The sequence below is a fragment of the Alligator sinensis genome, unplaced genomic scaffold (assembly GCF_000455745.1).
Source record: "Alligator sinensis unplaced genomic scaffold, ASM45574v1 scaffold1214_1, whole genome shotgun sequence".
NCBI lineage: Eukaryota > Metazoa > Chordata > Crocodylia > Alligatoridae > Alligator > Alligator sinensis.
This window is the reverse complement of record NW_005842824.1, coordinates 461,617-476,532: the sequence shown is the minus strand read 5'-3', so window position 1 is coordinate 476,532 and position 14,916 is coordinate 461,617.

Genomic DNA, 14,916 nt, shown 5'->3' with positions numbered 1-14,916 from the left:
CATATGAACTATAATAGGCAGTCTCCTGCTTACAAGAACATCAGTATAATAATATTCCACCAAGATGTGGCAGACAAGTAGAGAGCGGGACACAAGAAACCTTAAAGGGGACTCCAAGGGTGCCCCACATAGGGCACGGATAACAGGGAAGATGGTGCTAGGGAGGGCGACCTGTTACAGCTTCCCATCAGGTTGTGCCTCCCTGGGTCTAACCCACACAGGTGTCCTAAGGACTTTCTGTAGTAGGCATCTGTTTCTGCCAAGCTGCCCAGTCCCACCATAGTCCTTTCCCTAACCACTCACACAGGGGGTTTATCACACATTTACCAACCCCCAAGTCTCCAAACCCAGTGGGGAATCCCCTTCCCACTCTCTAGGGCCTTCTTGGGGCTGTGTCCCCACCCTAAGGAATTTGTTCAGCCTACTCATGAACTTCACTTGCTCTTTCTAGGGATCTGTTCTCTTTTGCTTGACCCTTAAGGGGCTCTGCTGGCCTCTAGCCCACCCATGAGGGATCCAGCAGGCAACCATGGGGTGGGACCATGCTACAGGCTCTTTCCAGTCCTTCTCACATAGTGTGAGCTTCTCTCTCTCCACCCCAGGGAGGGGAGACGCTCCAGTTTTAAGGGGAGCCACCCAGCCAATCCCTGGGCTGGAATTCTCCCAAGCTCCCTAACTGCTTTTTAAATCTTGCATCCCTTTGATGGGGATCATACTACTACAGATATGGTGTCCCTGCTGGGACAATCTTGTATCCCCTTGCTGGGGATAATACTGAACTATCAGTATGGTGTCCTTGTTAGGACAATCTCCCTCAAGTGTTCAGGCAGAGTCCAACATAGGACACTTGGAAGATAAGTGCCCCTTAAACTGCCTGTTCTACAAGCATTTGTTTTTCTAGTAGAAACTCTGCCAGAGGCCACTTCTACCTCATCACAAGTGGTAGAATTTTCTGATGGACCCACCATTTTTGATCCAGTAGAAACTGTTTGAGTGCTTCACTTAGGGTGCACTTAGAGTTGAGTTCCACTGGCTGAAATATATATAACACTTGTACACACCCCAGGTTGGCTGAGTGGAACTGCTGTGGGCAGTTGGTGAGGAGCAGGGGCTCAGAGTAGTTGTATAATAGAGTTGGCTCCCAATTGTATCCTTTTACTTTAGTTTATTAATAAAACTATTTCTGTTCCAGATAGCTGTGTATAACTCTTCTATTAAGCGTTGACCTCATGCTTAGAAATTCAGCAGAGGATAGACAAATCCATTGCTTCTGGTGAGTGTAACTTCAGAATGCATATCTAATGCCCTGAGTGTGCTGTAGGAGGGTTCTCCACCTCAAAAGAAAGAAGCTGCTATTGCACAAGGAAAGGATAGCTACAATAGCCACTAGAAAGCATTTTTAAAAAATAAGTACAGATTTCCCTTGCCAACCATGGGGGTTAGGTTCCTGAAAGTTCCTGTGGTTGGCAAAACCGTGGTGGCAAAACCAGCAGGGCTGGCAGAGCAGGTACTGTGGGTGAGGGGTGAGGGGCATGAGCAGGGCCATGGGGCTGTGGGGGGTATTTTCAGACTTAACCCCCTCTTCTCTGAAGTGTGGGTACTCAAAACTGTGGTTGGTGATGTAAACCTGTTACCAGCATAAAAATAACCACATATTTTTCAGGGGAACTCTTCATCTGCTGAAATGGACAAGTCATTGAAATAATTCACCACTTCAGAAACTTTAACTTACAGGGACATGATGACTACATTACTCTGATTCCCTCCTTAAATAAGTCCCCTACACTCAGAATTGAAATAGGAAACTATTAAAAAAATATTCCACTCTCTTTTGTTTTTGTTTTGGCAAGAGGGGAGGGTTGTTTAGTTTTTGCTTTTGGTCTTTATAGTACATGAAGTTATTCAAGATACACTCTTGAGAGCTGATGGTTCAGGTTTGCACGTGTTTGTGTTTCATCTTATCCTTAAGACCATGTGAATAATTTTAAGCTTCCTTGAGTACTCCTCAATATTTTTGTAAGCCAATGATTCTCAACTGGGATGCTTTTATACTTTGGAATACTGTAAGATCCATTTAAGAGTGCTGCACCACTCAGGCCCTGTGTGAGAATGTAAATGTTCTCCTCCTCCATCTGGTACACAGTGCCCCAGCTACCCTAATGGCTCCTGTTATTGCCTCTTCGAGGACTGCCACCTCCCCAATCATGCCAGCTCTTGTCCTGGCTGTCCCCATGCTCCCAGCACCATGTTCTGCTGTAGGTGGGTGGATACACGTACAGAGCCGTGTTTTGCAGCTCAACTCATCCCCTCCTTTCCTCCCAATCTTCCAAGCTGCAGTGGTGGTTGCTGGCATATGAAACCCTGCAGGATCAGTCTCAGCAGTGGGTGCCACCCTTGCCATTTCAGATACAGACTAGGGCAGAGGGGGCATACAATGGAAAGAGGAGGGCACAACAGGGTTAAGTCCTGCACTGTCACCCTTACCTGTTCTTAGAACAGTGATTTTTCAACCTTTTTAGCCTCAAGACACCTCTCCATATATTTTCTGAATATAGATTCTGGCTCAATGATTCAAAACTTAAAAAAGTTATGGAGGGGTGTCTTGAAGCTAAAAAGGTTGAGAACCACTGTTCTAAGAAAAATAAATGTTCCATCATTTTTATTCTCTCTCCTTCCTTGGAGGAGAGGAAAACTTCAATGGGCCCAGATCAGAAACAGAGTAAAAAATAAAAGGTCTTTTTTTACCCCACATGCCACCACTGGTGTCCCTTGAGACTCTTCAGCATTGACATTTTGGCCTGGGACTGTTTACTGTGTGTTCCAGTACAACTGTAAATTGAATTCTTATTTCTCATTTTAATCCCTCTGTAGAACCGTATTCCGTAATCAATAACTCTTTATTTCAAGCACTTTTGTTTAGTCTACAGAATAGCCTGGCTTTCTCACTATGCTGAAACGGTATAGACGAAATATCTTCTCATGCTTACTCTGTGTATTTATATGTTTACAGGATAATAAGTTTGAATTTTATTCTGTTCCCTTCTTGGAGTATTAAAAAGTTTGGCTTCCCATTCTTTTCATAGCATTTTGATCAAAATCACCCAGAAAGAAAAAGGCAAGCCATATTACTGGACTGCTTCCTCGATATTATTTTAGGTGTGCGCTCTAGCTGGAAGCAGCCAAAGATATTTACAGGGTAAGATCAATGCCTATAAGTGAAAAATTATCGACATCACTTTCAAAATGAGAGGTACTCAATTCTCCACCTATTTTGTGTACATAAATGACTCTTCATAGATTTCATAGACATTTGGGCTGGAAGGGACCCCGGAGGATCATCGAGTCCATCCCCCTGCCTCATGGGTAGGAAGTCAGCAGGGATCATAGGGGTCCTGCCATGGAGTCAATCCCCCAGCCAGTGGATTGTGGTGAGGTCGAGGCCACAGTTAGCCAGTTTTGCCAAGAGGTGATCATGGGATACCAGATCGAAGGCTTTTTTAAAGTCAAGATATACAACATCAATCTCTTTCCCCTTGTCCAGGTGATAGGTTACCTGGTCATAAAAGGAAATAAGATTGGTCAAGCAAGACCTACCTGCAACAAACCCATGCTGGCTATCCCTCAGGATGTTCCATCAGCCAGTCTATTAAAAATGGCTTATTTGATAATCTTTTCCAAGACCTTCTCCAGGATGGAGGTCAGGCTGATGGGCCTGTAGTTTGGCAGATCTACTTTCCTCCCTTTCTTGAAGATAGGCACCACATTGGCCTTCTTCCAATCTTCAGGCACTTCACTAGAGCACCAGGAGTTCTCAAAGACCTGTGCCAGGGGCTGAACTACGATGCTTGCCAGCTCCTTGAGTACCCTTGGGTATATTCCGTCAGGGCTGGCTGACTTGAAGGGATCCAGACTGTCAAGGTGTTCCTTCACGAGGTCAGCTTTGATGAAGGGTAAGGAATCTCCCTCACCCAGGCCTCCCTGACCCACAGTGGGAAGGGGCATCCCATGGGGTTGATGAAAAACCTGATGCAAAGTACCCATTTAGCAAGTTTGCTTTTTCCTGGGCATCGGTTGTCAGTTGTTCCATCTGGTTTAGCAGGTTTCTAATGTTGCCCTTGCTTTTCCTCCAGTTCCCCACATATCTAAAAAAGGACTTTTTATTATCCTGGATATTTGTAGCTAGCTGGAGTTCCATTGCAGCCTTGGCTTTCCTGGTTTGCTCTCTGCAGGTCCAGACATGAGCAGAGTATTCCTCCTTGGTGGTGGTTCCATCCTTTGTAGGTCTTCCTTTAAAGATGCAGGAGGTCCGCCAGTTCCCTGGAGAGCCAAGGGGGCTGCTGTGCCCTTTTGCTGCCTTTTTTCTGAGATGGGATGGATTTTGCTTGCACATCCAGGATTGCTCCCTTGAGGCGCAACCACTCATCCTGAACTCCCCTCCCCTTTGGGAGTTCTTCATGCCACCTGGATGATTGTGTAAACAAGTGGTTATTATGAGTTGGATCCACCCTTTGTAAGTGCAGCCACTCTTTTGAAGATTGAGCACACAAAATGTGTGTCATTTACCATGTCCCATTTTGAAAGTGTATCTTTATTTCCCCCAAATAAAAAGAATTTCCCTTTCTTTATATCAAAGGCAATCACTTTCTATCGCTTCAAACTATTACACAAAGAGATGAACTACGAAGTCAAATACCTGCTCTACATTATGCTTAAATACGATTGAAAGAAAGTGTTACATATTTTATGCTTTTAGAGTTCTACAGGATGGGAGCTAATATATCAATTAAGGTTGTAAATGCATTTCTTTATACTCTGAGTTGTGATTTCCTATAGAATCTACCCTTTTTGGTTTACTCATATAACCATTCCATTGAATTCATATTCTATAATGTCATAATCTAGTGCTAATACTGGTTTAATATTCCTTAGGGGATATCAGCCAGCAGAGCTTTCATGTTATATGAATGTTATCTATTATAGATAGTAAAGTAGACTACCTATAGTACAATATCTCATTTTCTTTTAACATTTTCAAAGAAAAGCTCAATGCCATACTTTGAGTTGCTACAGTGAGTGAACAGGGATTACCAGTCTACAGGAAAACATTTTAATTCTGTGCTTTGGATGTTGCTGTAAAAAGAAAACAATATATAGTTACCAATCAAATTAGAAAATAAAAAGTTGCCAATCTACTTGGTTTTTTGTGCTAGATCTAAAATCACTTTGAAGACTAATTCAGCATTTCAGCACCTCTGTATATTTAATGATTTTTAGGTTAAAGTATTTGTCCTACTCATACAAAACATAGAAAAGATAGGACTGCTAAATCCTAGTGTTACCCAATTAACTATGTTCAGATATACATTTTGCAGCTGAATAAACGTATCTATAGAATAAGTGACTATCTGAGGTCATACTATGAGTTAGTATAGAGACGAGAATAAACAGTATATTTTGACTTTCATTCCCAGCTGCTTACCATTGGATTATTTGACCCTGGCTGTTAAAGTAAAAAATTGATCGGGCAATTTGAATTGAGAGTCAGGATAGCTATGATCACAGATTTACTATCTCTGAAACAACAGTTTAGCTTAGGACATGGCCACCAGTGTCTGGTAATTATTGGAAGTAGTAATCAAACAATATTGTCATCGAGGCAAAAGGCTTTAGCATAGAAAATAGCCACTCGGAACGTATTTCCACTTCGATGTAGTGAAGTGGATTGCACGTCCCTGTAACCTTGAAAGCTATGCCAACAGTAGCATGACATAGCTACAGAAGAGTTGTGCTGAACAGGTTGAAGAGTAGAGACCAGACTAAGAGGAATACCCTGGTCCTCCAGATTGGGGGTTGGACACAAGGCCAATAACCTTATTTTGTGGGAAAAAAACTAATTCATGAAACCAAAGCTGAAACCTTGGACAAAGAAAATTTAGAACCTGGAATGTTAGAAGTTTGTATGCACCTGGAACTTTGAAATGTTTCTTAGGACAGATGAAACAATCTAAAAAACTTTGTTGCTATCTAAGAGGTAAGATGGCCTGGATGCAGAAATTTTAGGACATGAAACTATACCCTATTCAAGGGTGAAACAGCTACCCATCATTTGGGTACAAGGTTTATAATACAGAACAAATACCTTGCTTCAGTCAAGAAGGTAGGGTTTATAAATGAAAGACTATCTGCAATTAAGAGGAAGACAGTTAATGTCAGTGATCCTACAGAGGGTAAAGATGAAGACATCAAGAATAAATTCTGAGACACTAGAAACTGTGAAAAGTTATCAAGATACAGCATGAAGATTACATATTGTACCTTGTCATGTGGCTCCTTTTCCTATTTTAGCATTAAAGTCACCCAAAATAATCTTCATGCTGTGTCTTGATAACTTTTCATGGACAGTGGAAGACAGCCATGCTAAGATAGAAAAAGAAGATACATGGCAAGGTACAATAGATAGAGAGCTTGCATTATGAAACCAATGATGATGAAACCAATAACAGTGGTATGAGGCTAATAACATTCACCACTTCAGTGAACATGATTATGAAAAGCACAACATTCCTACATAAAAACATACGTAAAGCCACCTGCTGCTCTCCTAATGTAAACATTTGCAACCAGATTGACTGTGCAATTGTTGATTGTCAGTGGCATACTAGCATCACAGATGTCTGTTCGTATCAAGGGCCAGTTTGTGACTCTGATCATTTCCTTATGGGACTGAAGGTTAGTCAGAGATTGACAATGAAGAGCAGCAAGTTTACCCAATGGTCTCAAGCAGAGAGGATCACTAAAAATGTGCAAGTAGGAGAAGAATACAAACTAGAGCTCCAGAACAGATTTCAAGTACTAGGAGATATGGAAGATATGGATATCAAAGAGAGGTGAGAAATATGCAGCAAAATATAACAGTGAAGGACGAAGCAGTAAATAACATGGGAGTAAAATCAGAACAAAAAGAAAGACTGATTTGTTGAACAATGCAAACAAGCAGTCCAAAGAAGAAAACAGGCTAAGATAGAAGTACAGCAAAATCCAGTGCAGGCCAAAAGAGAGAGATATCAAGAATGCTGCAGAGAAATTAAGAAATTAATCAGGAAAGAGAAGTGGGAATATATAAAACAATATTTTCTGAAAAGGAAGAGAAAAGACAAATCAAGAAAGTAAGAGACCTGTTTAAAGGAGTTAATAGATGGAGAAGTTACCAGTTGTGATTAGCAGTGGTATATGACAAAAATGTGACTCTGATGACAGCAGAACAAAAAATCCCGAGGGTTCGGAAAGAATGTTTCAAAGAACTTATAAATGTAGAATATGAAAATGGAGGAAAAATTGTTGAGCATCAAATTGCTGAAGTCAAAATAGTCAAGCCTTCACTAGAGGAGATGCAGATTGCCATTAAAAGGCTCAGAAGAATAAGGCACCAAAGATAGACAATCTTCAGCTGAATGCCTGAAATTCAGATTTGAAACACTAAAGCACCATCTACACACGATCATTACAAGATATGGGGAAAAGAAACAATGGGTTTATTACTTGTTTGACTCTCTCAACACTACCCCGCTCCGCCTTCCTTCCCTTCTTCCTTCCCTCCCTCCCTGCCTTCCCTGTTTTTTGTATTCAAATCACACTCTCTATTTGATAGTCTGCATGTTTTTTCATTGTATCTGATGACGTGAGCTTTTGCTTGTGAAAGCTTCTGTATCTCTGATTCAGTTAGTCTATAAGGTGCATTTCTACCCCATTTTCTATCTTTTATTAGTAATGAAATGTACGGATAAAATGCACATGCAGAGAGCATCTTATGAGAGTCTGTACAATTTTGTTCATAGTTGATAACATTCTTTAGTCAGTGTATCCCACCCATATTTACAGGCGCCTTTCATAGATTTATTGTCCAAAGAGGAATAAGTTTCTCAATCCTGTTATCTTCCTTGGCATTACAATAATTTGTATTTTACAAACTTGCCTGTAAATTCCTCAATGTGGCATGCAGCTGATGAGAGAGGAGAACTTTTAAATTTATGCTGTTCATAAATCAATGCGGTTTGAAGAGAATATGGTGATTTTTCTCATAACAAATAAATCAGTGTATGAATTTTATAGAAGAAAAAATAAGTAACATGAGTAATCAAGATCTAATTATTAACTTTTGTTGGTTTTAAAGTTTCAGTCTATAAAAATGATGACGTGATTATGCTGTGAAATAATTTGCATCAAATTATAAACAAAATAAAATAAAATGCAAATTACTTTATATTTTTGCTTTGAATAAGTCTACATTTTCCTACCCAGGAGTTATAAGAAGTGGAAAACTGATTCAGGGGGCACAAAACACTGGCTGGTGAAAAATAGCATGAGCTTAGGGCGCCTTTCCACTGCAAATAACATATGCTGTACTCTGTGGTTGCATGCAGCTCCTCAAAAGGTATTTGACTTTTTGCCCTGTTCCTTATGGCATCCTTAAAGTAGAGGAAATAGGAACAGATAAGCTCATATGTCCAGGGCTAGTCTCAGGCAGCAGGCTCAACTTTACTCAACTAAATGACAGTCGCATGCATCCCAGTAGTAAAAGCCAAGGTTTTATTTCTGTATCCTGATGAAGATATGGATCTATTTTAGAGTGGAAAATGAGATAGAGACAGAAAAAAAGGAAAAATAAATAAATAAAAATGGGAAAAATTAGAAAGAACATGCTCAGGAAAAAGAGTTTCACAGTGGAAAGAAAAGAGATGTGGGTAGGATTTTTTCAGGATGTGTAGTGAAGAGCTAATCAAGGCCAGTCTGACGCTTCAGCAGTTCCTCCAACTGGCCCTGCATGTTTTCTACAACATTAGCAGTTTAAATATAACTTTATCCAAAAAAAAATATATCTTGAATTGTGAAGATACTAAGTTTCACTAATTTTAAGTGACATGCACAGGCATGATAAAAAGTAGAGACATAAGCATAAGCATTAGGGAGCAAGAATAGCATAACAGTATATAGATGACACAAAACTGGGAAGGAAACCAATTCAGAAGGATCTCAACAGGTGTGAAAGCTGGGCTGAAGCTAGCAGGATGAAATAATGCAGACAAATGCAAGGTGCTTCACCTTGGGAAGAATAATAAAAACACAAATATAAAATGGATGATACCTGGCTGGGTAGAAGCATTATGGAGAAGGATTTGGGAGTCCTGGTAGATCACAGATTCAATGTGATCTACAGTGTGATGCAGCCATGCAAAAGGCCAATGTGGTTTCAGGATGCATCAATAGAAGCATTAGGTGCAAGACATGGGAGGTGATAGTGCCTCCCTACTCAGCACTGGTTAAACCTCATCTGGAGTATTGTGTGCAGTTCTAGGCTCTATATTTTATAAAGGATGTGGAGAAGTTAGAAAGGGTCCAGAGGCAGGCAACAAAGATGATAAAGGGCTTGGAAAGCAAGTCAAAAGAGGAAAGGCTGAAGGAACTAGTTATGCTCAGCTTCAGAAAAGGCACTTAAGAAGGGACATGATAGCAATCTTCAAATACTTGAAGGGGCTGGCTTTTCTTTCTTGCTGCAGAAAGTAGGATGTGGACCAATGGCTTAGTGCTACAGAAAAGTAGGTTTAGATTAGATCAGGAAGAACTTCCCTATTATGATAGTGAAGTCAATGAATAGACTATGTAGGGAAGTTGTGGATTCTCCATCACTGGAGGTGTTCAAGAAGTTGGACAGCCACTGACTGAGGGTGACCTAGGCATACCCATACCTATGTTCTACTATTGGTATTTTCCATGCTTCTGAACTTTGCTGGTTAACCCTTCCTCCTCTTTCTGTTACATGTCAGAGTGTTTTTAAGCCTTTCCCAGAGACACTGGGTGTTGGCTGTAACTGAGGTTGGGGATTTTGACTGGAGTGTGCCAGTGCTCCTTCTGGGTTCCTGGCTAGAAGTTCTTGCCCATCCACTCAGGGACAGATCAGTTACCATATTTGGAGTCAGGAAGGAATTTTACTCCATGGTCAGATTGGTATGGACTGTGAGGGTTTTTGCTTTTTTTCTGTAGTGAGGGACATGACACTCTACCGGGAATATTAACCTTTTATAGAAGCAGGACGTTGGCTGCTGTGGTTTCCCTGCTTTACCTGTGGCAGGTTAGGGTGCTATGTGTTGTATTGTGTTAGGGTTGATGGTATAGTTATGTGAAAAATTTAGATTATGGACTTGTATAGGATGGTTTGGATAGGCAGAGGGTTGAACTAGATAACCTCTGGAGGTCTGTTCCAGCCCTATTTCTCTGTTTCTATGATTCCATGATACTGGGTAAGCCTATTGACTTACCATAGCCCTCTTGATCTGGAAACTTTGAACTGTAAAGGTGAAACTGTGGAAAAGGTTTTACCCCTTCCCTTTCCACAGATCTTGTCATCTGACCTTACTTTCATAGTTTCATAGTTGTTAGGGTCGGAAGGGACCTGAGCAGATCATCAAGTCCGAACCCCTGCCATGGGCAGGAATCAAATGACCCCAGTCAGATGATTATCTAGCCTCCTTTTGAAGACCCCCAAGGTAGGAGTGAGCACTACTTCCCTTGGAAGTTGGTTCCAGATTCTAGCTGCCCTGACTGTGAAGTAGCACCTCCTGATGTCTGAGCCTACTCTCAATCAACTTGTGGCCATTATTCCTAGTTACTCCGGGTAATGGGAACAGGGTCTCTCTCATTCCCCGCTGGTCCCCCTGGTAAGTTTATAGATGGTCACCAGATCCCCTCTCAGCCTTCTCTTGTGAAGGCTGAATAGGTTCAGGTCCTATAGCCTTTCCTTGTAGGGCCTGCCCTGCTGCCCCCTGACCATGCGAGTGGCCCTCCTTTGGACCCTCTCAATGCTAGCCACATCCCTCATGAAGTGCGGTGCCCAGAATTGGATGCAGTACTCCAACTGCGGCCTGACCAATGTCTCATAGAGGGGGAGGATCACCTCCTTGGACCTGCACCTTCAGCACGTGCTTCCAAATTCATTCCAATCCCAGTCTTCTTGGAAGGTAGAATTCAGGGGGGATGAGAATTGTTCCTTGGGGGTATGGATCTGTGTAAGATTTGGCATATAGTTTAAAGGTTTTGCCCTTCTTCCCTTGCTGAATATGACAAGCCCTCGGCATTTCACATTTTTAAATTTGACTGTATTTTTAACACACAATGAAAGTTCTAGAACCTCAAATTCCCCAAGTGGTGCCTACCTAAAGCTGACAATTATTTTTTTCCTACTACATTCTGTAGTCATGGGAAAGTACACCAAAGTTTTGGCAAATTTTCACAAATAACACTGATCAACTCATGTAAAAATTGTAAATATGGGTTTATAAGTATCCTAAAGGTTTCTGCTACTCTTTTTCTTTAGCAATTTGGACTTATAATACATATTTCATATGAAATGTTGCAATGATGAAGTTGTCATAAAATTGTAATATACAAAGGGCCATGCTTAAATGTAAGGTGCTTTGTGAGAAAATGCCACATTAATTTACTGAATTAGTCTCTATTAATAGAAAGTTTTAAGAACACTGATAATTTGGCATCAAGCCGCTCATTAATATTTTATGTCCCAGAGGTTAATATAGAGCTAGGCTAAATGGTAAGTCATTATGCAGCAACTGAAACTTAGGCTTGCCTCTCAAGTGAGGTCTGGGTGCTTTTTATTACTTGTGCCTATAAACAGAGAAATGCATCAAATTCTTTAACACCCTTGCCAAATTAACTATGCAAATTGACTTGCACTTCTCTTAATTTTTCCTGTTTTGAATGTATAATTCTAAATTAAAAGTGTGTGCTATTGTTTGTTTTACTCTTTGCAAGCCTGTCAACTACAAAACTAGAGCTACCAATTTTTTGCCATAGGGAGAGCAGAAGGTATTTTAAAAATCATGTACAATAAGACAGGTGTCTCTTCTGAGGTGCGGAGATGCACAAGAAGTGAGGTTATTTTCCCCCATCCTGCAAAACTTTCAAGCTTTCAAAACGATTTTAAGTTCACATCAGAATGAAACCAAACCTTTTGTGACAGGGGTAATATATCACAGAATAACCTGATGCTCAGGACAGGTACATGGTATGTGAGAAAGCCAGGCTTAAGTTCCTTCTGTGCCTGATTCAGGGCAAAGACTCAACCCAAGGTCTCTTGTATACCATCCAGGTGCCTTGGCCACTAAGCTGCAATTCTGTGATGGATTGTTTACAGCTACACCTTTTGAACTTATTTCACTTTGTATAAATATTCATGAGGTCACAGAGAGAGAGAGAGTGTGATGTTGTAGCCAGTAGCAAAACTTGGGTGGGGTGGGGAGCATGAGTGCGGCATGAGCCCTTCGAGCCAATTTTGTGGTGACACCAAAATGGCATCCCTCCCAGAAAATCCATGCCCTGGCAGCAGAAGCATCAGCTGGGTACAGGGACAGAGCACTGTTGCTGTAGCAGCAACAACAGGGGAAGCCAGTCTGCACCACAGGAACAGCAGCCAAGGACTTTTTTGAGTCCTTAAAGCAGGTAAGACTCTTGGCACACCCTCTCCTCCATGCTCAGCAGCACTCCCTCCACTCTTGGGTAGGGTTTTGCCCGTAAAACAAACCTGTTAGTTTTGCCTCTGATTATAGTTCAATGTTAGGACACTCATCTGTGATGTGGAAAACACAGATTCAGAGTAAGGACTTGAAAGTAAAATTCTAAAAGACCTAATTCCTTGTTGGGAGTTGCCCCCAACCTGACTTAAATGTGGTGATAACCAAATTGGTTTGGCCCACTATCTGAATTTTTTCTAGTGTTCCCCAGTCCAACTCTGATTGAAGATGTCATTTTTACTTTTATTCATATCAGCTTAGAGTTTCCTTGTGCTACAGCTCCCATTATCAACAACACCAAAAAGGTGTTCTGTAAGGGTAAAATTGTTCCTTGCCATTGCTTCAATTTTAATCTGTGATTGGTTTCTTTCCACCTCCGCCACTCAAATAAACTACCAACATTTTCTGCAATCCTATTCATTGCTAAACTAGGCTGTACTTCGTAAATGTGAAGAGTCTTGAGTCTTCAGTTATTGAGAAAACCTGGACAGGTAAACATTCATTTTTTGAATGAATTATGACATTCTTACATAATCTCAGAAATCCAGAAGGTGAGAATGATAGAAAATATGAAATGTTTTGAATATTTTTAATATGAAGGACAGGTGCATAGATGATACCAATATTCAGGCAGTTTGATAATACTAAGAGTCAACTTCAGCTCATATTCTCCAGATTCAATAGGCTGCGGCTCTCTCCAGATGCAACAGCTAGGATTCCAGTCCCTGAGACATGTAGGGCGTCTCTACATCTGCAGGTAAAGGAGCAGTAGGATCTAATGAGTGAACCACACAAGCACACATGCTGTCATGCCACATGTGCATGGCAGGAAGTGTGATTGTGGTAGCACACATGAGATCCCATAGCACCTGATTGCCAATGCAGAGGAAGCCCGATCTTGGGCTCCCTTTTCACCAGCAAGAAGCAAGCTCCCACAGCTAGGAACACCCTCAGTTCAGGGTTTCCCAGGGATGTGAATCCCCCAGGCCCCCCTGTGGCTGGGAAACATAGCTGCCATGATCTTACAGCCTCAGGAATACAGGGAGCCCCAAAGTCTGGAAGACCACAGCGGCTGAGATCTCCCAGCCTTGGGGGCTCCACGTATTGCTGTGGCTAGGAGATCCCAGCTGTGCCCTGCAGCTGCTGGGACCCAGCTGAGTCCTGGGAGGTGTGCTGCTTGGATCCAACATCTGCAGCTGAAGGACTCTGGGTCCTGACAGCTGTGGAGCACAGCCAGGACCCAGAGTTGGCAGCTGCTGAGGGTGAAATTCCCCTTAGGTGCAAGACTCCCAGGCCTGGGTGGGCATGGTGCACCCCTGTGACTGGGAGCCCTGTCAGGTGATGGGGCCCCCAGCCACAAACAACAAACAAGCAAACACATTAAAGCTTGATAGCCAGCTAAAAAGTTAGTACACATTTTCTAGCCTAACTTCATAGCTGGTTGGAGCATTTTATGGTGTGATAGCTACTTTGCACCTGTAGCAGATTTCAAGGTAATTGCACAATTAACTAGTTAATTAGTTAATTGTGCAATGCCTGTGACATGTAGAGGGGACCTTAGAATATTTTCCTCAAATTTCAATTGACTGCAACTGTACTTTTGAGAAAAGTTTCTATTACTGAGATAGACAAGGATACTTCCTGGTTTTTTAAGGCAAGGCTTTTTGGATTAAGCATTTCAAACAGATTCTGCGGAGCATATTCATTTCCTACGTGCTGCAGTTTTTACTTCCAACTGGATGCTCAGTTTAGAAGGACAGTCCTAAATCATTGTTCATTTGAAATTCCTCCCATTTTCTTCGTATAGATTTAGGGTTAGCTTCTTAATCACAAAGCAGGTTGATCCTTGCAGACAATTTTCAAAAAAAAAAAAAAGAAGATTGCTTGTGGTTGTGATGTGCCCTGGTCCCAGACGCAGCCTGTGTGAATTCTTTGAGGTACTGTTTCAGGATTCTTTCACACTTTGGGGTGCGCTTCTGCCCAAAACACCTGATGTCTGTGTGCCGGCCGGGCGCGCCCCGAGCCCTTTTTCGCACTGCACGCGGGCTGTGGCCAGCAGCCCGGGCACGCGGGGGCAGAGAGGGAAGGCCTTCGCTCTGGAATTAGGCACGGACGCGTATCGGTAGTTTAAAAGATTGTTTACTTACAACGAGATGTCAATGGTGTAGGCTGGAAAGCTTGATTAAGTTGCAGTTACAGACAGACACAACACAGACGGTCTCGTGGAGGTTGCTAGGCTCCACGGTGCAGAGCTCCGGATGCTCTGGGTGAACGAGCCACCAATGTAGAAATCGTAAATACGTCTTATATTAGTCGCGCTCGAAGACGGGAAGAG